Below are 24,368 nucleotides of genomic sequence, written 5' to 3'. Positions count from 1 at the left end.
AGGCATACAATGCTGCCATGCATCCACAAGACCATGAGTCTGCAGCAACATTTGTAAGGCGCAAAACACCTTCGGCTTTCGTCCGACGTATGAACCCTGATTCTGTAAGGGGATATTAGTCTCAGTATGTATATTAAAATCCCCACATACAATAAGCGGTAAGGCCCAGAGCGCAAGTTCAGTAGTCAACATATTAATACCAGCCGGATCATCAACATTAGAGCCATAAATAGAACACACAGTAAAATTCAATTGTCCCATAGCACACTCTATTATCACCCATCGGCCCATGTTATCAACCTTTTTCTTAACCACCTTAAGAAGATCTCGCCGTGTAAGTACTGCAACCCCTCTAGTGTTCGTATTTTGGGTGGTGTATGCGACTAATTGGAAACCAGGAAAATCCAACAAATACTTTTTAGCCGGGGTATTATGCGTTTCTTGCAAACAAATTATATCTGCCCTTAATGTTCTAAGCTCATGAGTGGCAAGACGTCTTTTTTTAGAATCATTTAGCCCACATATATTTAAGGTGGCTACCCGTAAAACATTACGGTCCCCCATTGAAAACTGTAACAAATACACCCAAACTTACATCTCGTTTCATCATACACCTAATAATCTCCTGTGCCTTCAAACACATATTTCTGTGCATCTCCCATGCAAAACCTACCCAGCCCCAACCCACCCCACCAATCACCTCCCCACCCACAAAAGGAGACCCTAACCCCCACCCACCCCCCACCCAACCAAATGAGGCTTCCAGACTTGTGTCTGTAAGATGTACAAGCAGCCCTCCCCCTTGAAGGGCTCCTGCAGCGACTCCTAAATTAAGCTAATTAACTGACCAAAGAAAAATTGTTTCCCCTAAAAGACTAGACCCCCACAAACCAGCCATTTGAATAAGAGCACCCCTCCTCCTCTTCTGCTCTCCCCAGGCTACCCACCTCTATCACCCGCCCCTTTCATTTTTCCTTTTCTTTTTTTAAATAAGCCCTGCTCTTTTTTTTTAACCATGTATCAACCATGTATCAACAGTTAAATCAAAGACTGCAAGTACTTTGATCTCAGATGCAAACACTCGTATCATCCCATTATATATAGTCTTAAGTCGAGCCGGGGACAGTAGATAGGCTTCCGCTCCCTTCTCCTGGAAGGGGCTAATCAGTTGTCTCAAACGCCATCGTCTCTCTACCGTAGCATGGCAGAAGTCGGGGTGGGAGAAGAATGTACAACCCTCACAGCTAATCCTAGCATCAGGGCGGGCTTTCTCAAAAACTATTTGGCGTAGCAGATAATTGCCAAAATAGACTATAAAGGCCCTAGGCTGTTGCTGGGCTGTTCCACTTGCTCCTGTTAATTGTTGATTTCTCAGATGTAGTGGAAACCGATGGGCTCTCTGTATTTCTTTCTCCCAGTCCCATCCAGTCTGCTCCGGGAGTGCTGCTTTAAGCAATCTAATTATAAAGGCTCTTGAGTCCTGCCCTTCTACACCTTCTTGTATCCCAATTAAGCGCAAGTTGTTACGACGTTGCCGGTTTTCAAAGTCCTCTACTTTCCACTGAATATCAGAGAGTTGACTCTCATGCATAGCGGCTTGTTTTGTCACTGCACCCAAATCTGATTCCAGTGCGTCCGCCCGGCACTCAATAGCAACAATCCGCTCCCCAATTTCAGAGCATGTCTTCGCAACCTTACTGATTGCCACTTGTAGTTGCTTCATGGCCACCCTGGCTTTCTTGCTGTCCCTCTGCGTTTGCTTATGCTGTGACGTGATGGTCTGATAAATAAGGTGCAGAGAAGGGGAAGGGGGCGCAGACTCTACATTCAGAACATTAACCTCTGTTTGAGCTGGAGCCACTGAAAGATCACCCATACTATGTAGCAGTTGTTGTGTTTCTGTGTAGTCCCAGGACATAGCTCTCGTCCTAGACACCTTCTTCTTTTTTTTTCCCCTCTTCTCACTGGACTCACCAGCTTTGTCTAGTCTTGTTATCTCAGTCTGATTTGATTGACGTTTGACTGTGGTGCCCCTCAACACAGAAATAGGGGTTAAAGGCGCTGTAGAACTATCACAAGTCTCTGAGTCTATGGAGGGGGAGGTGCTGTCCTCATCCGAATCTTGAGATTGATCCGACAGGGAAAAAGAATTCTCCCTAACTTCACCCTGAGCTGATAGTCCACTCTACCCTGCCGGTAATCACGGATCGCCTCCAGAGTACAAGCCGGAGCTGACGGGTCGGTGCTTGGCAATAAGCATACTGCTGCTGCTGCTACTTGCTCGCAGTACCCTGCCCCCGACACTACTTCTTGCGCCAGCCCTACATTGCTTTGAAGTCCAGGGGCATATAACGGCAGGTCAGTTTCCCCCTCAGATGCAGCTGCAAGCCCGTTACCCCCTACACAAAAAACAGAAGCCTGTGGGGATCCCCCAGCACTGCAACTTACAGTTTGATGTACATCCAGAAAGCGGCTACCAACATTGGTTTTCACCTGAAGCGACCCTCCACTATCTGAGGAAGCCAGACGTCCGGGACCAGTGCTGTCGCCATCCCCAGCCAATTCTGCTGCACTTCGTATAGGTCCAGTATCAGAGTCCTTTATAGTAGTGCTGCCCCCCGTAGGGGCAGAGTTAGGAAGGGCTTTAAACATCCGGGGTATAGTCACCACTTCCTCCTTTTCTCCAGTCTGTTTTGCGCCATTCTTTGCCTTGTACGTCTGCCCCAAAGCCGCAGAGCTCCCTGGGGCTGGCTGCCTGCCCTCAGGCGCATTCTCACCACTGCCGGTGTTTCCAAAGCCGCTGTTCCTGGTGATCCCCTCCCGAACGAGGGGCTGGGGGTCCAGAGGTCGTCGTTCATGCGACCCTGGTTTTAGCCGGCTGCCGCGTGCAGCTTTCGGGGCCATCCGCCGCTGTTTGCCGCGAGGGGGTAAGAAAATAACATATGTCCAAATGAGGAAGCCATGGCCGTTATGGCCGAAATCACCCAGGGAGCTCCTAATAAATCCGTCGATTCCGCGCGCAATACTGCTCGGCAGGTGATTACCGCAAACATAAGCGGGTGATGCCTTCATCTGAGGCCGCCTGCATAATCCTCCCCGCAGGGGAAACAAAAACGCCGCACAGGAGCCGGGGGGAAGGAGAGCTTTCTGACCGCTAGCAACTCGCGGCCGCCATCTTGCCTCAAAAAAAAAAAAAAAAAAAAAGGACAGTTCGGAGAAGAATCTGCCTCCCAGAGTCTTGGTTCAATAGTTTTTTTTAAAGCAACTGCATTCTGTGTATAAAGTCATGAATTGCAATTATGAGGATAATAAAACACAATACTACTATAGTGGGGACTGGGAAAGTGAAACACAGGAAGAGTCTCAGCATATTGTCACCTAATAGCCCTACCTGCACCACTAAATTTCTACATGAGATAGCAGTGGAAGCCCTAATCTGCACATCTAGTCCCGGGAAGGAAGCCTAATCCCAGTGCCTGTGTTAGAGGTAAAGAAGAGGTCTGTTAGTCTGCTAGGAGTCCTTCCATGTGTTTGAAAAGGAAGGGAGAGGTTTCAGCAGAAACTGCTACAACATGCAGCATGAGATGGCAGGCTGGCAGGGAAGTCCACTCTGACTTGTGCAACATGTTGATTTATAATAACGTGTGTTGGTGTTCTGAGAACTGCCCTGACATGATAATGTGTCTTTCCTGTGTAAAGTAGACATCACACTCTTTGGGTAAACTATTGTGTGCAGCATTGCAGTGAGCACAGGATGAAATGTTGTGTAGAGAAATGATTAACAAAGTTCTCCATAAAAGGGCAGCAGATAAAAATAATAAAACTTCACTAAAACTGAAGCCTTGCTAACATAAAAGAGGAACAAAATGACAAGTAACTAGGTGAGAGGGCGCAGGCCCCAAACCCAAGCTAAACTAGAAGTGCCTACATAAATGCTAAGGTAACCTCACAACAGTTGATCCAAGCCTGTTTTATTTATCTGTGAGGGCACGGCCCCTACTCCATGCTCTGAGGCCTCTGTTTGAACATCACATTTTTGGGAGAAGTCAGGGGGCCTTGAGCTTGGGTGCTGTGCACATGGCTCTTTTAGGGTGTCAAAAGCTTTCTGACATTTATCCACCTAAGCCACCTGTGGTGGCTGCTTCCTGGAAGTGAGCTGTGTAAAGGAGGCAACAATGGTGCTATAGCCCCTGACAAATCTCTTGGAATACCCAGTGAGGAATAAGAAGGCCCTCACTACTGTCTGTGTCTTGGCTGGGTGGTTCCCAAGGCAGGATGGTTTCAATTTTGGCCTGGAGGGGCTGCACCTTGCCACCTCCCACTTGATGACCCAAGTAGACCACAAAACCCTGCCCTATCTGGCACTTGATAGTCAGGCTTGCACTCTGCACAGCCTGAAGCATTTCCCTTAGGTGTGGCACAGGTGGTCCTCCCAGCTAGAACTGAAGACCGCAATGTCATCAAGGAAGTCCGCACTGAAGTTCTTCAACCCAGCCAGGACTTGGTTGACCAACCTCTGTAAGGTGGCATGGTCATTCGGAGGCATTCTTCAACCCAAAAGGCATGACCCGGAACTAGATGTGCCCTTCTGGTGTAGAGAACGCAGACTTCTCTTTTATCCCCTAAGTCAAGACAATCTGCCAGTATCCAGACTTTAAGTCAAAGGGCATGAAGAACTTGGCAGGTCCAAGCAGATCCATTAGCTCATCTGAATTGGGGATGGGGTGTGCACGTGAGTCTTGGTGACTGCATTGAGCAGTCCACACAGACCCTAACTTCAGGTGTCACACCTGCGAGTGGCAGCCTTGGAGACCAATACCACTGGGATGGACCAAGAGCTGTTTGAGGGCTCCATTATCCCTAACACCATCATTTTGTAGACCTCCTCCTTAATGCTGGCTCTCACCTTATCAGTCAACCTGTAAATTTTGTTCTTGACAGGTGTTCTGACCCCAGTATCAATATCAAGGGTACACCAGATATTGAGTCCTAGAGTTAGGGAGAACAAAGAGGCAAATGTCCCCAGCAACTAGCAGAGAGGGACTGTGTGGGGCTTGAGTCAATTAACATGCAGGGCCCTCAATCTAGGAGTCTTGAGGTCCACCAGGTAGGTGATTTCCCACTTGCACTCCTTCACAATATACGGCCCAGCCCAGAGGACTTGCAGTGTTGGCGCTCCACAGACTACATCAACTACTCTTTTTGGCCAGGCTTAAACTCAACCAGAGTGACATTCTGGTCATACGAGTGCTTCATGGTCTCCTGGCTAGCTTACAGATTCTGGGTGAGGTTCTGGGAGAGTGCTGTTTCGTTGCAAAGGTCAAGCATGTAGCTGACCACATCTGGGGGGGGCTTTCTCCTGAGCTTTCTTCCAGTCCTCCTTTACTAAACTGAGAGGCCCTCTCAAAGGATGCCCATACAAAGGTTCAAAGGGGCTGAAGCTAGCCCCCTTCTATGGTACTTCCCTGTGTGCAAACAAAAGGCATGACAAGAGGGTGTCCCACTTGCACCTCATGGGTTCTGGTAGACCCATAATCATGCTTTTGAGGGTTCATTTAAACCTTTGAACCAACCCATTTGTTTTGGGGTAGTAAGGAGTGGAGATCTTGTAGGTTTCTCACAATCCTTCTTCATGGCCTTCATGTAATTAGCCATGATTTTAGTACCCCAGTTAGATACCACCTCCTTGGAGAAATACAGATGGGTAAAGGTCCCCATCAGGGCTCTGGCCATGAGAGGCACAGTCACTGTCCTCAGAGGGATACCTTCCACAGACCACTTGGCATGGTCCACCAGCACCAGAATAAATATGTTGCCCAGGTCTGTTTTGAGGTCGAGAGGACAAATCATGTTGATGCCCACCCTTTCAAAGGGTGTGCAAATGACATGAAAAGGTTGAAAGGGAGGCTTGCACTTTTCCCTTGTCTTGCCACTCACCTGGCAGGTAGGACAGGACCTAAAGAAAGCATCTGAGGCCTTCCGAATTTGGGCCAATAGATCTGTGTAACAAGCCTGTCAAAGGCCTTGCCCTGCTGCAAATGACCTGGCAGTAGCACATCCTGAGTAAGACCCAGTAGAAAGGCCCTACAGCACTGGCGGACTACCAATACACATACTGCACCAGGCTTAGGAGCCTTAGGCTCACTATGGAAAAGGCCATTCGCCCAATAAATCAGGTGCTTGCCTATGGCATCACCAGCTACCTGGGTCTCAATGTACTGCCGAAGACCCTCAAGAGTAGAGCAGTCCCTTTGCATCTCCCAGACATCTCCCAGGTACCCACTTCCTGCTGCCAGTTGGACAGCTAAAGCAAGTTCCTCAGATTGGCCACATCCTCCCCAGTAGGTACTGGGACATCCCCCTCAGGTTCTGCCTTCCCCTGGACAGTGGGAGTCTCTGGAGTGGGTTCCTATGTCCCTTTCCCTTCCTCTTTTTGACAGGTACCTGAGCCATTCTCAAGGGCTCATGGACCTCTTGACTTCCACTTCGGGCTGCCATGGCCTGTGTGGTCAGCTGCACAAATTCAGACAACCCCAACATCTCTAAGTGTTACCTGAGCTCCTCCTCCTTCCAGGCTGTATTCTCCAAGTAGAAAATCTGCAGGCATAGATGGCCTCATAGCTACCAACAAGGAACCTGAGACTCCACTCCAAGGGAACCAGAGCCACGTGTTATTGGCTCTCATGGTTGTCAGCAGCAACAACTGGTGGAACACGTTAGGGACTACCTGCCCTGAAGACACCAAATGACACATGAAGGTGGGCATGTATGTTCCTATGTCTCTAAGAGCCTTTACCTTCCACCCATTGATGGTGACCCACTGACTGTATGTCCTAGTATTGTTAGGCATATGAGTCCTCTGCACCATCTCTCCATCACCCAGTGACACTCGGGTGGCCTCAGCACTGTCCCCCAAACTACCTGGGACAATCTCCTTCCGAAGTGCTACACTAGTGAGCCCTTGTGATTGCCCACTGGTACACCCTGTCTAAGCAAGAACACAACTGTAGCCAAGGTAAGTCAGGTACACACCATAAATGAACCTGTGCTCACTCTCTGGTAGATTGGCAATGATCAGGCAGGCTTAACTTAGAAGGACAACTTAGAAGGACATGTGTAAAGTATTTCTGCCACACTTAAAGAAGTAAAACAGTGAAAAATCACACAAATTAATCCACACCAGATTAGAACATAGTGCTTACTTTAATGAGACCAAAACAACAAAACTCCAATAATTAGTAGTCAAGATATTAATTTTTATAGAATATCTGCAAATATAGTGCTTTAAAGCATAAAGTGCCAAGTTGGGCTATCCGGTTATGATAGACCGCGCGAAATCTGGAAAGTGAGGGTGACCATGATAAAGCATAGGTCGGATACAGGGACCAACCTTGTCTCACTAAAAAAGGGATGGAGGCATGCGTCCACATTGAAGACCTAATGAGAGGAACAGAGGAATTGATGCATCAGCATTGATCCCTCCGGATGCAGGTGATGCGTCAGTTCTGATCCATGCAGATGTCAATGCAGTGTACTCAAACAGCATTGGGTTTTGCAGTCCCCTTTGTGATAAAGGCGATTCATCATCATTAATCTGCACAGCTACCAATGCAATGTCTTTTTCCTCTGCAGCAGCTGCGTGATGGGTCGGTGTTGAGGGGAGATGAGTCGGTTCCGACTAGTACAGCAATGGTGATGAATGGATTTCTACAGATGCAGCACTTTTTACCCACTTCCAAGGGCCCAGGACTGAATTGACACTACTTGCCGCTAGCAAAGTCCAGGTGCTGTTTGAAGATGGAAGGGAAGTCTTTCATGTCCTGAAACTTCTGAACAGGAGGCAATCCAGCAAGCCCTTGTAGTCACTGGTTCTGGAGATGTAAAGGTGCAGGTTTAGTCCTTCTCACTCCCAGGAAAGGAGGACAGCAGGGCACGCACAGCAGAGCAGGAGTACAGCAAAGTCCAGCAGAGTGAAAGCCCTTTAGCAGCAGAGCAGTCCTTCTTCCTTTCCTCAGATCTAGAAGAGGACTGAAGTTGTGGTGACTGAGGCTGGCTTGGTTTGTAGTAGGTACCTAAGGTACTTTCACCTTATACCAGGTCCAGTTATCCCTTATTAATGGAATGTATTCAGTGTTTAGAAGCCAGGCTCTATAGGGGCAGTGTGGATGAGCAGCCAAGGCCTAACTACGAGACATGCAAAGCTCATGCAATTCCACTGTAGTCACACAATACTCACACACATGAAAGAAAATACTCAGTGTTGCAAAAATAAAGGTACTTTATTTTGGTGACATAAATGCCAAAAATACCTTTGAGACTATACTCCCTTAGGAGGTAAGTAATGTACACAAAATATACACTAGAATGCAGAAATAGCTGTAAAAGCAGTTTGAAAACAGTGAAAATCACAACAGTTAGAAATCGGCCTGGGGGAACAAAAACCATATACTGAAATAGTGGAATGCAAAAGTCGGTTTCCCACCTAGGCAAGTGTAGTGTGTAGAGAGGCACTGGAAGTGTAAGAAAACACCAAAGGTAAATAATAGAACCCACCCCAAAGCCCAGAAAAGCAGGAGTAAATCACAGTAAGTTTCCTAGAACACACAAGAACACATGATAGAAGATTTTGTAAGAACCAGAAGAGACTGCAAGACACCAGTGATGGATTCCTGTACCTGAAGACCTGTGGAAGAAAGGGACCAAGTCCAAGAAGCACTGAAGAGTCCAGGGAGAACAGGAGCCCTTATGCTAACCCGGATGAAGGTGCAAAAGAAGAACCAACGGTGAAGAAGAGTCAGTACTGCACCCACGAAGACTGATGCAGGTTCTTGGTTGGTGCAGATGAGGTCCCATGCCGAATGGATAATTGCAGTCTGGTTGTCGTCACTGGATTCTGCCAACAAGGCTTGGCAAAATTCCAGATTTTCTTTGAATGTAGATTAGACTGCTACAGTTTGTGTATATACATTTCATGTTAGCCAATTAAAGACCAATTGGGAAAGCGTGCCCATCTTACTACAAAATGTTCACTGTACCTCGGAGCTGAACACATTTTCAAGTGCCTTTGTTCTAGCCATCTGTTTGCCTATCCCATTAACATAATTTATTTAGTACAGTGCATCCAAATGCCACTTCCAACAAAATAACCATAAAGGTACATTAGAAAATAAAGATCAACATCAGATGTGTTGAGTGCCAAGAGACCGTGGGTGAAAATGCACTTTCCAAATACACGTTGTGCCATGTTATGTTATAAGCAGGTAAAACTGTTTGGGTTGACGTTTGGCACTTGCTACGTTACTATCACTTGGGGTTACAGAGATTCTGATCACAGCAGAAATATTAAGCGATCATTGGCAGTGCCAATAAACTTGCCTCGGTTCATCGTGCTAATGTAGCAGCGTAGCAAAATAAAGCAAGGCAAAGCATCCAAAGGTAGTCTGTGTAGAAGGCTCCTTTACTTTTGAAACCGTTTTTCTGCTTTTATTTCTATGTCAAATACAGTGCCAGCCGGCAGCTTTAGGAGGGAGGGGGGCGGGCGGGAAGCACACACACACACACACTAATTCTTTCACACACAGACACGCACGCACATCCATTAACAACACTCATACCATTCAAACATGCACGCGCACACCAAACATTCAATTTCAAACATCACACACACACACACGCACACACTTACCTTGAGCCTCCTGATCCCAGGAAGGTTGGGACTGCTGCCTTCCCTCATTGGCTGAAGGGAAGGCAGCAGTCCCAGCCTCGTCACAGAGTGGGATGGGGTCAGTGAGACTACTGACCCCACCCCACTCTGTGATGAAGTGTCAATGGGTGACTCTTTCCTCGTCACCGAGGGGAGGGCCTCGAGGCACCTTTGCTGAGCTGAGGAGGTCACGCCCATAGGAGCTGTGACCTACTCAGCCCAGCAAAGTTCAGCTCAGGCAGCCAGGAGTGTGCGCAAATCGTGCATGGCTCACTCCTGGCTGTCTGAGCTGAAAATGAAGAGTGTCTGTCAGGCTGGCTTTTGTTCAGCCTGACAGACACTCTTCATGAGGGGCAAAAGGTGGGGGGCATGGCTCCTCCACCCTAAAGGACGGGCCGCCAATGGTCAAATATATGTCAAATGGTAAAGGAGCTTAATAGTACTCCTTTAGTTATTCTGAAATATGAAGAAAGGTCCATATTGAAAGTTGCCATACTATCCGACATTCTATTGACATAAAGCAAAAAGACGATAGTTTTGAAGGCAAGGTAGCTGCATTATAAACTGGCCGTCTTTTCTTTTAAATTAAAAAATATAGTCGCTGCCAGTGGCAGTTAAGAGGAACTGTTGAGAGGGACGTTCAGAAGAGTTAGGTGATATGAAGCTAGAAACATACTTTAAAGAGAGAGTTAAGAGAAGTAACAAGATGGTGGTTGGCAAGCTGAGGAAATGATAACTACACAATGGATGGAAAGACAGGTAAAGAGGAGTGAGAGGGGGTGTACACAGCAAGAACATTGACAGCAAGTTATATGTACGAGGAGGAAAGGAAACAGGGTACATTGAGACCTATAACTACAAAGTAGTCCTTCTTGCAGTTCAATGCAGGCACTCCATTCAAGGGTGGAAAGATACACAGTCAGTAGCATTCAGGTAGAAGAGTGGTATTTGTGTGAACTGAACCAAGATTTGCTTGGCACATTCTCACCTCAATAGCTGAAAGAGGCTGGCCAAAAATGCAGTGGTTTAAGGGAATGGACACACATAAAAGGAAAGTTCTATTTAATAGCTGCCCTGTCAAGCCACACCACAAATATCCCACACACCCTCAATTAGGACTAAAACACCCCCTGCCTTCACACCTCGCCCAGCCCACCTCAAATATCGACATCACCATTAGACACTCACCCTGGTATCTTTAAATGAAAATCTTCTTCACTTGCCTCTCCTAACAGATTATAACAATCAAGAAAAGCCAAAGTTACTACTGTAACGGCTAAAATGTGAACCCATATAATCTGTAAGGCATGACTGCTTTAACCTATCTGCTTAAACTTAGTGATGTAGTCCATCATTTTTCACCAACGGTTAAAATATAGCCATCGCTTTCCAAGTTGCATGCATGAGTAGCTCAACCAGTGCTTATATTGTGAGGAAACTGAGTTACTGCAGAAGCCCCTCACTTTTTGCCCCCATGTTTAGCTGACTCTGATGTTTTCTGACTCTGTCTGTGCCCTGGGCACTGCTAACCAGTCCCACGGCCAGTGCTCTGTTTAAAATGATATATGCAAATTAGGCCTAATTATAACTGGCACTGTCAACCTTCCTATGAGTCCCTAGTATATGGTAAGGGATGTAGATTTAGGGACCCCAGTATAGTTAGTGGACCCACAGGCACACTACTGTGGTAAATTCAATATAACTAGCACAGAGAAAGAGTCTTAAAACCCTTTTTGAAAGTTACCAATGTCAACCCTATAGTGCCATTTCCTGGTTGTTCAGCCTCTGGCAGCCTGAACCAGGCTACTTTAATGAGACGTGAAGTGACTTGGGCTAAGAAAAAGGAAGCATCTGGTGGGAAAAGAAGTGCTGAAGTAGATGGCAGAGCAGGGTGGGGCAAGATAAGCCAAACTGTTCTTCAAAGGAGGGAAAGACACTTGGGACAGAAACTGGACCTCCTCCATTTCCTGCTTCTCCAGATAGAGGGCTACCCCCAATGATCAGATTAGGAGAGAAGCTGCAAAGTGTGTGTTAAGGGAGGCTTAGCCACACCAGTGGGTGGACTCAGCCAGATCTAACTTCCAAGGATGAATTTTCTCCATGTTGGATTTTTAGAGAATGTTGCTTTCTGGGATTCATTTTTGCCACAACTCACAGGAAGTGGTCACCCCAGAGGGTGTCACCCTGCACCTCATTGGACAGGAGCATCTCCCTCCTTCCCAACCCAAGAGCAAGGATAAATATGGCAGAGATGTCCTAAAATTCACATCCCTGCTGGAAGAAGATACTGGAGAAGGACTGCCCTGCTGAACCCCTGGTCTGCACCTGAAGAACTGTACTCATAAGGACTGAGCTAGCTGCACACTTTGGGCTTCACCAAGAAAAAGACTTTGCCTTGCTTCTGCAACACCAGGGGTGACTCCCTGTAAGCTACAGGTACAAAGGAGCTGAATGGAGTCCCCTTCATCAAGTGCTGCAAGAAGAGCCCAGCTGACCAGCGTCCAGTGGCCATTTGATTATTCTGTCCAGGTGCATTCTGGGAATTAAAAGGGACCTCTGGAAGAAAATTCAGAAGTTTGGTGACATTTGGAACAGCTGTTGTAAAAAAATATCTATAAGTTGAGGAGGTGCATTGTTGGAGTTGGATTCCCAGACCCCAAGAGTCAAACCAGAGCCTCTGAACCCTTGGCTGGTGCTGTGGACCACTTTCTGGAATCAAGGAACACATCTGAAAGTATGTGTAAAAGTGTTGCATCATGGGTGGCCTGAAATCTGGACTTTGTCCCTGCCCAGTGCAACCTTATTTTTTTAAACCCTTTGAGTGCCATTTGCTTCTAAGCACTAGTTTTACTTTTAATCTTTAAAAATCTATATCTCTGGTTCCGTACACTGGCCCTTTGTCATTTTTGTGTCATTTTAAAGATACAAATATTTCTTATTTTTATAAATTGGTGTTGGATTTTCATTGTGGGTTGTGTTTTACTTATTTGCCGTTTTGTTGATATTAAATCCTTTACACACCTGTCTCCCAAGTTAAGCCTAACTGCTCATGGGCTATGCTACCAAGGGTTGAGCAAAGATTAATTTATTGACACCTTGACTGGACCTGGTGTGGGATTGTGACCTATTGCTAAGTGTAGGTATCTACCTTCCCTCACCAATAATCCACTTTCCAACAAGTACATTCAGGATTTCAAACACAAGAATGAAGAGAAAACGAGCACTAACCAAGCCAACAGGTTTGGCGGTGACCACTCGCCTTTTAGATTTGCCAATGCTTGTTTTGATGCATCATGACTTTGCAAAACTTTGTTGTTGGGTAAGCTGCTGGACCATCATCAATCTAAAATAAATGCTGGCTAAAAACAAGCACATTTCTTTAGGTATATTAGTCCCTACCATCTGAGAGAACTACCTTGGGCTTGGTTTAGAGTTTGGCAGACAAAGTAAAGGCAGTGATGGTGGGGAAACTACTCTGCCTTTACTCCACCCCTCAGATTTTGAGTTCCCAGGCAGCACTCTGGTGATCTCTGTGGGCTTATATGATCAACTGTTATGGCGGTTAATGCAAAGTCATTTAAATGTTTGCTGTGTATTTGCCATTTTTGATTGACACCTACAAAAAACTTTTAAAAGGTTTACTTTCCCAAAAACAAACTCCCAAAGCAGGAGTTTATTTTAGGAAAAGTACAACACGAATGGCCCACAAATCCATGGGAGTTTTCTCCCAAGGTATAGGGTTGTCTTTTTTTTTATTTTTACTGCTCAATGCCAGGATATAAATGGTGGTAACTGAAAGTAAAAAAAAAAAAAATGCTCTCCAACAGCTCACTCTAAATATGGCAGATAATTAGATTTCTTACCTCAGACGACCTTTTCTCCCTGAGGCCATGGGAGTAAAGTGTATGCTGATGGAATACATTTTATTCTGTTGGCATAAACCTGGCAGTCCACCCAACTAAAAATTTGGTGGGTAGATCTACAGTTTGGTGCGTGGAGTATTTCACCTTTGAGACAAAGTACCATGTCCTCCAAACTCTAACTCCGGCCTTTTGTGTGTGGATGTACTACTTGTGAAGGGGCGGAATGCTGTTAAATGAGGTTAGCCTAGTATGCTTAGTGGGGAAAAGATGAATGCGAATAACAAAACAGTCCAATGGATGGAGAGTGGTGGCTGGAAGCCCCAATTAGTAAATAAATTGCACATGTACTTTTAGTAAAATCAAGAAGTCTTGGCTAACACCACACTTAAAACTGAATAAGATTAGCTGGTCAAGCAAGAAATCGTGAGATTTTAGAGCTCGTTCTAAAGAAAATCCATTGCCTCTTGGCACACATATATTGTAGGGCAAGGTGACTAAGGAGGCTGAACTGTCACAACAGAGTATGGGTGCTTCCCTTTTTACGCGCCCTTCGAGCATACTCTCGTTCAATAACTTCATAAAGCTGGATTTTGAGTTGTCTGCTTTTTAAGGAAGTGATTTTTAAATACGTTCGGTTTTTGTTTCAAAAAGTTATTTTTGAGTTTCATACGAAGTTTTGCAGTGTCCAATATGTGCTTTCTCAGCAGTTCGAAGCGTTAAAAAAGACACCAGAGCACATAATTTCCAGAATAGCTTTAGAGTGTAGGGTGTGTAATGACCGTAATGCTTAACCCAAAATACCAAAGTAATGATTCAGCGAAGTTTCCAAATCTGCAGACTGTTTCCCGATGGCGTGGTGTTGCAAATATAACAATCGTGCTTTGCTCGGTGAAAACTCACTTGTATGTAAGGTATTTTTTATTATTAAACTACTTAAAAATGCTTGCAATGATTCATCTTTTGAAAATACATATTTGTTGTGTTACTAAATGTGACTTTAATGATAAAGAATTAGAATTCTTTGTAATGTTCACAAATATGGCATGAAAACACCTTTACTTGTTTAGAGAAGGCACCTTGTGTCTCAGTGCCTAGAGATAATTAGTGCCTCAAAGTGCCAGTCACATTGATATTTGTGTAGTATGTATATTCATTACTTAGTAGTGTACATGTTTACCAAATTCTGCTGCTCAGACCTTGCTATGTGTGAGACTTTTGAGTTTATGCAGGGTCATCCCCATATATTTTTGCCTCCTGCCTCCTATTTTTTCTGACCTGTTGCTGTTGGCTTTTGAACTCTGAGCACTTTACCACTGCTAACCAATGCTAAAGTGCATATGCTCTCTGTGTAAATTGTATGTAAATGGTTTATCCATGATCCCTAAAAAAGTGCACTAGAGGTGCCAGGGCCTGTAAATCAAATGCTACTAGTGGGCCTGCAGCACTGGTTGTGCCACCCACAAAAGTAGCTCTGTAATCATATCTCAGACCTTCCACTGCAGTGTCTGTGTGTGCAGTTTTTAACTGTAAATTCGACTTGGCAAGTGTACCCACTTGCCAGGCCTAAACCTTCCCTTTTCTTACATGTCAGACTCCCCTAAGGGCTGGCCCTAGGTAGCCCTAAGGGAAGGGTGCAGTATATGGTTAAGGTAGGACATATAGTAATGTGTTTTATATGTCCTGACAGTGAAATATTGCTAAATTCATTTTTCACTGTTGCTAGGCCTGTCCCTCTCATAGGTTACCATCAGGGCTACCTTTAAATATGATTAAAGTGTAGATTCCCTTTGGGAGCGGATGGACATATGGAGTTTGGGGTCTCTGAGCTCACAATTTAAAAATACATCTTTTAGTAAAGTTGATTTTAAGATTCTATGTTTGAAAATGCCACTTTTAGAAAGTAAGTATTTTCTTGCTTATACCATTTCTGTGACTCTGCCTGTTTGTGGATTCCCTGTCTGGGTCAGTTTGACAGTTGGTGTGGTTGCACCTCTCACTAGACAGTGACACATAGGGAGCTGAGGTGTAGTCTCATTTCCTGATGAGCCATCTGTGCTAGGAGGGAGGGGAGGAGTGGTCACTCACACCTGAAAGGGCTGTACTTGCCCTTACAAAATGCAGTCTCCAACCCCCTATGCACTTACTTTCGGGTGTACTGCGTTCTTTATTGTGTTGGTACGTAGTATTTAATTTATTTACTTTCGCAATCTGAACCTCATATGTTTCTTTGTAATTGCGTTGTTGGAATTGATTGCATAGTGTATACATTTGTCTAATGTTATATTACAGCCCTGAAGAAGACCCTTAAGTGGGCGAAACGCGTTGGCTGTTCATTCATAGCACCATTCGCTTTGCTTACCGAACTGTATGAATACAAGGCTGTTTATTCATTGTCCAAATTCACCCTATTTACGGAACTGTGTGAACATAACACATTGGACTTGCAAGGAATCATTAAAAGAAGTATCGCTCATCTGCACTGCTGGAGCACTGGACTCTTCTTTCACTTTATACAACGTGTGTGCTTGCGTGGCGGTGCACCGCCTTTTGAGTTTCTCTTAGTGGGGTAGTTCAGCCCTTGAGGCTCTTTATGCAGCAGGAGATTTGGTGAAGTTGCACGCCCATGGAGATTTAATATCAGTATCGGTGTTTACTTGGTCTCGTGAATCATTAGGCACTTACTGGGATGGTGCGTTGTCTATGAGCTTGCTGCAACAGTTTTTTCTGTTAACTCTTTTTGCTTTTAAATTGATAACTTGACTTGTGTCTTGTGAAATTTTGTTGTTTTGGTCTTGTTTTGTTTAGATAAATATTACCTATTTTTCTAAACCTGTGTTGTCATTTTGTGGTGTTTTCATGAAGTTACTGTGTGTGTTGGTACACATTCTTTACACCTAGCACTCTGAATTTAAGCCTACTGCTCATGCCAAGCTACCAAGGGGGTAAGCAGGGGTTAGCTGAGGGTGATTCTCTTTACCCTGACTATAGTGAGGGTCCTTGCTTGGACAGGGGTAACCTGACTGCCAAACAAAGACCCCATTTCTAACACTATGTTATAAGTCTTATTAGTCAGTTGTATTGCATGCATTCTGCACAAGTAGATGCAGAAAGGGATTGTTGCTGGTGACAGATAGATACCACATATATAAGAGGAGTTCACCAAAGTGTGGTGGATTCATTATATTTGTTCTTGCAGTGATAATTTGAATAGTTACAAGACTCAAGAGCGAGTTGTTTCAGTCCTAAAGAGGACAGGTCAAGGTTTTATTTCCATCTGTTCCTAGGTTAGGTCAGATCTTTTATCTCTGTTTTTGACCCAATAACAGATGTCTAGTCTTCTGATCTGAAAGAGTGGCCTAATATTTGGAGGAATGCTGGCTTAACTTTTGTTGCCCTTGAGGGCAACTATTTATTAAACCAGAAGAAAATGAAGAAAATAAAGAGGTAAGTGGCATTCTGTTCCACTTCTGAGTTATCATCCAATGAAAGGGAAACTCAATGAAAAAGAAAGTGACAAAACTTTATTATCAAATGTGCATGGCATGGTAATGGTCACCATGAAATTATATATATGTGGCGCTTAGACTAGACAGCGAAACATCATGAAATGTAACTGACCAGTTCAAATACGCTCTTCACAAGCATTGGGGAAGAGACAGTGATATTGTAAATTAGTTATTATTTTGTGTGGGGGTCAGCCACCCCAGAGTATTAAGTAGGCTATGACAGCGAATGTAACATTTAGGAAGAACCAGCCCAGAATTTGATTTGTTGTTATTTGACCTGTAATGAAGAATTCCTCCTCTGGGATTTCCAATGAATGGCTAGTGCCAGAGTGAAAGAAGACATCTGTTCTGGAGACATCAGGGTAGTGACAAAGCTATCAGATGTTACTTTCAGTTGTGACGGGAAGTAGCATAGGCAGGAGTGAATCAGTGACAGCAGGATGAGATGTTGCCCCGATGATAGCAAAATAGTCTTGAGTCAGGCAACCTTTTTTTGGGTCATGCCAACTGTAGCCTACAAAGAGCCAGCTGAGACCCAAAAATGGTTGATTTCTTGGCTTTTTTAGCGAATGAACTGAGTGGCCTATTGGGAATTAGACGTTTTCGGTGCTGTCCTAAACAGGAGCAGAATAGGATTGGAAAAAAGCATAACTGAAGATACTTCCAGATAATGAGTATCAAAACTGGAAACACCTTTTCATTTTTGCGCTTTAGGCTAAGGAGACTGTGTGTATAAAATCTGGTTGATCTGGTTTTGGAAAAGGAGGGAAAGGAAGCCTGAAACTGTGCAATTAAGTGATTAGACTTTTTATAGTCAATACTTATATGGTATGGGATCCAACTTACTGATAGCACATGAGGTGTGGCTTGTTCAAATCAACGGGTGCCACAGAGGAGTTAGGCTTTTGCATTTTGACTGGATGCCAGACTAAGTAAGGAAAACTGTGGGAAGTTCGGTTTTTAAAACCGGTTTCACACTGGTTTGTATTGAGGAATTATCTACGAAGGATAGTTCCCCTTCATGTGATACCCTTAACGGCATGGCAGGTTGTAACAGAAGAGTTGCTTGAGCTTCTTTGAATAATGGTTGTTGTGACCTTCATAAAGCATTCAGTTGAAATTGGGGGTTGGAATGCAGATCTCCCCTGATGGCTTATGGGGATTTAGTTTAACTGTATGTTCTTGAGTTTAGGCCTCTTTTTTCGACTCAAGAAACCAGTGTCTGTTGTTGATCACAGGATTGCTTTAGCTTACAATGGATTACATTATTTTAGGTTTGGTTCTGTAGTGACTAAATAGCAGGTAAGCAGTTCCGGTCAAATAAGGTAGGAGACCAAGCAGTGGCATGTGCAAATATTGCTTCTATTTTCAGATCTATATAAGAAAGCCAGAAACTCTATTCTGATCCATGATAAGTCTCCTATAATGTTTGATATACATAGTAATCTAAGTCTGAGAAAAAACAAGACCCCAGTACCAGACGTCATGGAAGAAGAGAGTACTAAAACCATTAGTAGCCAAAAACCACTAAATATGCCAGTCCCTGAAAAAATACCATTTGACGTATTCTACACTTACATTAACACATCACTTTGTGCCCCTATTCTGAAGATGGCACATAGCTCTGTTCGGTAATATGGAGAAGTTACATCCTCCTGGAGAACTCAATTTATAGTACCAGTTCTTAAGGCTGCTGTGTTGACCCTAGAAATTTTCATCTAATCTCCCTGTTAGACAGTACAAGGGAAATCGACGGTAAACTGCTCCTCAGCCATATCCAGGACTAGTCAGACAATTAGAAGATTCTGTCTAACTACCAAACTAGCTTTAGAAAAGGAGAGGCAATGAGACTTAACATGTATTAAACATGTGATTGGTTACAAAATCTGCTCTGTACATAGTCTTTGTAGACCTGACCCATCTTACAGAACCCTACTCTGGTCCCTTTTGAGGGAGAAATGCCCACTAGAAAAACTCCTTGTCACCCTGTATCTGCAAAATTGGAAGAACACAGCCAGGCTTAAGTATGCACCAAAAGGGAAATGCACATCCAATTTCCAGATGGAAACCAGAGTCAGGCAAGACTGTTGCTTGCACCTATTCTATTGAGACTGTTTATAAATATTGAGGACAAAATTCTGCTGGTGCTAAAACTGGACATATCATCAATGGGAGAAGAGAAAATGCCATTGTTAATATATGCAGATCATGCTGTTATTCTAGCACAAACTGATATGACAATGCATTGCCTATCTAGAGGGTTCAAATCCAACTGCAGGTCCAAAATTCTATTCATTAATACCAAGAAAATAAATGTCATGCCATTGAATCCAAAAAATAATGTGAGGTCTACAAAAAATGGAGCTGCTTAGGGTCACATCAATGGTTTTGATTATCTGGGACTACACATTGACAATACAATGTCATGGGCAGAATAAGTTCTGAAAAGTGAATCTGCTATGAGCCAGAATTCAGGCTCCTTCCTACATTTCTTAAACAATTGTGGAAAGACTGATAGAACCTGCTCTTCAAGCCTACAAAATGAAAGCAATGGATACCTCCTTGTATGGTGGTGACCTGTAAGGACATAAAAAGTACCAAGACAACAGAAGACCCTTGCCTGGGTACATCAATGGAGGCACAAAAGGTCAAGATGGGGCTACATAGCACTGAATCTGTGATCACCCTAAAATAGACTCTACACAGGAAATGGCTCGGACCAGACCTTCACTCAAAGTTTACCAAACATATTTCTCGCTGGTTAAACCAGCAAAGTTCTCCTATCATCGTGCTGACTAGACCACATCACTCAATCTCTAAAAGAAATGGGGTGTGATGGTTTCTGGGAGAACCCAGAATATAAAGATCGAGTTTCGTAGCAATGAAAAGGTGTTACGAGGAGCAGATCCTGATTAAATGCTACAAAAATGCAGTGATCCTCCTTGTGCAATGCCCAAACATCAAGGTGCTGAGTTCCTACAAAATATAAACGCACTGTATAGACCCAGAAGCAAAAAAGAGCCTCTATATAAAATTCAGACAAAGAGTACTGCATGCCTTGGACCACAAAATGGTCCAGCAACAATATTGTCTTGGATCTTTGTAACTGTGTGATAGGGGACCAAGAGACTTTGTTGCATGTTTGCTACTTGTGTACTAAAACTCTGTCTGCAAAGAGGGAGCTCCAAGGCCCAGTTTTCAAGAATAACATAAGACTCTTTCGTAAGGCTATGTCCTTATGCTACCAAATGGATTCTGAAGCTATTTACATGCTGGTTGCTTCCTATATTGTCTTGGCTTGAAACACAACCAGACTTGGACATACTTATATCTTTTAATAATCATTCTTAACCCTTATTTGATCAAATAATAGGATGAACTAATTCTGATCGAAATTGACACATTAATGTATTACCCAACAGGATGAGATTATTTTGAGAGACTACTTGCCTTTTAGAGTAGTTAATTGATTGTTTTATGTGGATTTGTCTTATTTGAATGGCTTTTCCAATGTTAAAACAATAACTTCAGCTCACTCTGCAGAAATTAAACTGACACTAAACAAGTAGTGACCACAGATGCGAATGGCCTCACACTTCTGATACTAGACTTTGTAGCTACTTTCAACAACATCAACCATCCTACCCTCATTCCCATTCTAATGTATTTGTGGGATTCATTGGCAGTGTCCGCCCCTTGTTCTCCACCTACCTATCAAGCCACTACCAGCTCACCCAATTGGCACCTCAAGATCCATGAAACTCCCTACAATGTACACCAGGACTCCCTCATGCCCCTGTTACCTTCAGCCTCTACATGGTACCCCTTGCTCACAAACAGCAACATCAAAATTCACCAATATGCCAATGACAAACCCTTTTACATGGTAATCTCCTAAACCTTCGGCATCCAATGGCTCAACAACCCCCTCCTTAACTTTCAGATCTAGATGACCAACTCCTATGCCTGTCTGAAACACCACTCCCACCAAGACCATATGTAACTTACTTGCCAACAACAGCAAACAACTAGTCCAAACCTAACTCAGGGATATGAACCTGGGCGACGTCAACCAAATACCCTTAACTATACCATGTTCCATGGATTTACACTCAGCGACAACCTTTTCCTTAAAGAACGTCCCTAAGAATAACAAGACAACATAGGAGTAGTAGCTCTGCTTCTTGAAAAAGATGAAATCATTACTTCCTGAAAGCAAATTCTCAACTGCTGTCTCTGCCTTTAAGCACTTTAACCTGGATCAAGATAACGTCCTGGTCTACAGTCTCCCTTACACTAGACTTGGTTCCTGAAAGACCGCTATGAATAGCACTTTTGCCTTGCTGGCCAACAAACTAACCAACTCTTCTGGATCACGAGTCAGCACAGTTAAGAAACCACCATACTGGACACAAGAAGCTGTAAGATATTTAAAAACATTACACAGACATTCTCAACCTCCCTGCTCAGAATCTGAAGTGAAATCCTCATGGCCACAAGAAATACTCAAATAATTCTCCAATTCAGAAAATAATTGAAGTCACGTCTTCAAAGATCTCTACATTTTGACCCATGCATTAGCACTATGCCCTTGTCACTGCTCTGTGAACTATCTTGGTTCGTACTATTGTCAGTTGGCCCTATGTCGTACTTGCTTTCCTAACGAGGCTTGTGCTGTACACATACACAAATAACTACATTCTACATACATATGAGAATTGCCTCTTTCAGATGTCAATATTGCATGTTTCCTTGACAGATCACGTGCTTTTGTCTTCTAGCTACTTTTATGTGTTTGTTTCTTATCCATTGGTTTGAGTTAATCACATTCCACACACTTCCTCTTGCTTTGTTATAAACAAATGCAAGGGATGGGGTGAAGAAGCATGATGAAGACATAAGGGCCTTTGCTCTGTGTGACATTACTGTAATTTGCTTTTTGCAGAATTTGTGTGAAATTTCAGCAAAATTATGAGAAATTAGGCATACTTACGTGAAATGTGTGACCATCATTTAGTGCGATATTTTAGAGTGTGTTAGAAATGGGGTCTTTGGTTGACAGTCAGGTTACCCCCTGTTCAAGCAAGGACCCTCACTCTAGTCAGGGTAAAAGAGAATCACCCTCAGCTAACCCCTGCTTACCCCCTTGGTAGCTTAGCAGAGCAGTAGGCTTAACTTCAGAGCGCTAGGTGTAAAGTATTTGTACCAACACACACAGTAAATTAATGAAAACACTACAAAATTACACAACACCAGTTTAGGAAAATAGGAAATATTTATCTGAACAAAACAAGACCAAAATGACAAAAATCCGACATACACAAGTCAAGTTATGAATTTTTAGAGATTAAACTCAAAAATAGCGCTTAGAAACAAAAATGCTTCGATGAGATGTTAACATGGCGTTGTGACGGAGTCGTTCCCAACCAGACGACACCAGCGGCGCCGGACACAGAGTCGTTTAGACCCCCAAGCACAGTACCTTTGGTGAAGAGTGAAAACAAGCCGATGCGCAAAGTCGGGGATCGTGGCGTCTGTGCGAAACGTTGAATCCACGCGCTTTGAGCAGCGTCGGTCACGACGGGGTGCGGCGACTTTCACAGAGCCACGAACTTCATCGGGGCCGCAGCGGCGTCGGGCCTGCGAAGAGCGTCGCGCTCCAGCGAAGGTCACGGCGTCAGGTGCAGGCGGCGTTACCGGATTCAGCAGCTGCGTCGGTCCGGAATCATCCGAAGTCGATTTTCTTGGATTTCCACCAGCTTTCCTTTCAAAGGCCCAGGGACTGGATAGGGCACCACTTGTCAGAGCAGGAGTCTCTCCAGAGACACCAGGTGCTGGCAGAGCGAAGTCTTTGCTGTCCCTGAGACTTCAAACAACAGGAGGCAAGCTCTAAATCAGGCCCTTGGAGATTTCTTCACAAGATGGAAGGCACACAAAGTCCAGTCTTTGCCCTCTTACTCTGACAGAAGCAGCACTGCAGGAAAGCTCCACAAAGCACAGTCACAGGCAGGGCAGCACTTCTTCCTCAGCTATCAGCTCTTCTCCAGGCAGAGGTTCCTCTTGGTTCCAGAAGTGTTTCTAAAGTCTGTAGATTTGGGTACCCTTCTTATACCCATTTTAGTCTTTGAAGTCACCTTTCTTCAAAGGGGACTCACGCCTACTTGTTAAATCCTGCCTTGCCCAGGCAAGGCCTCAGACACACACCAGGGGGTTGGAGCCTGCATTGTCAGAGGCAGGCACAGTCCTTTCATATGAGAGTGACCACTCCACCCCTCCCTCCTAGCAGAGATGGCTAATCAGGAAATGCAGGTTACACCCCAGCTCCCTTTGTGTCGCTGTCTAGTGCGAGGTGAAAAACAACCCAACTGTCAAACTGACCCAGACAGGGAATCCACAAACAAGGTAGAGTCACAGAATGGTTTAAGCAAGAAAATGCTCACTTTCTAAAAGTGGCATTTTCAAACGCACAATCTTAAAATCAACTTTACTAAAAGATGTATTTTAAAATTGTGAGTTCAGGGACTCCAAACTCCACATGTCCATCTACTCTCTAGGGGAATCTACACTTTAATCATATTTAAAGGTAGCCCCCATGTTATCCTATGAGAGAGACAGGCCTTGCAACAGTGAAAAACGATGTTGGCAGTATTTCACTGTCAGGACATATAAACCACATTACTATATGTCCTACCTTATCCATACACTGCACCCTGCCCTTGGGGCTACCTAGGGCCTACCTTAGGGGTGCCTTACATGTAAGAAAAGGGAAGGTTTAGGCCTGGCAAGTGGGTACACTTGCCAAGTCGAATTTACAGTGTAAAAATACACACACAGACACTGCAGTGGCAGGTCTGAGACATGATCACAGGGTTACTTATGTGGGTGGCACAACCAGTGCTGCAGGCCCACTAGTAACATTTGATTTACAGGCCCTGGGCACCTCTAGTGCACTTTACTAGGGACTTAACAGTAAAACAAATATGCCAATAATGGAGAACCAATTACGTACACATTTTAAACAGGAGCGCTTGTACTTTAGCACTGGTTAGCAGTGGTAAAGTGCCCATAGTAATAAAAACAGCAAAATCAGAGTCCAGCACACATCAACAACCTGGGGAACAGAGGCAAAAAGTTAAGGGAGACCACGCCAAGGATGAAAAGTCTAACAGAGTGAAACACGTACGTAAATGTTTGCGGCGAAGACGCATTTTAACAAAACACATATAACAACAGTTCTGTTGTTCCTGTGCTTGGTAAATATTTCCCGTGAATGCTCTGTAGTTACACACAGTATAA

The 24,368-nt window shown here is 44.2% G+C and overlaps 1 protein-coding gene across 6 annotated transcripts in view; it reads left to right on the top strand.

Moving 5' to 3' along the window:
- GULP1 (GULP PTB domain containing engulfment adaptor 1) overlaps positions 1-24,368 on the top strand; it is a 1,895,686-nt gene that overhangs the window by 1,132,572 nt on the left and 738,746 nt on the right. The gene's annotated exons all lie outside the window — the stretch shown is intronic.

This window comes from Pleurodeles waltl, chromosome 3_1, assembly GCF_031143425.1.
Source record: "Pleurodeles waltl isolate 20211129_DDA chromosome 3_1, aPleWal1.hap1.20221129, whole genome shotgun sequence".
NCBI lineage: Eukaryota > Metazoa > Chordata > Amphibia > Caudata > Salamandridae > Pleurodeles > Pleurodeles waltl.
The sequence above is the reverse complement of the archived record's forward strand: the minus strand, read 5'-3'. Positions and strand labels throughout refer to the sequence as shown.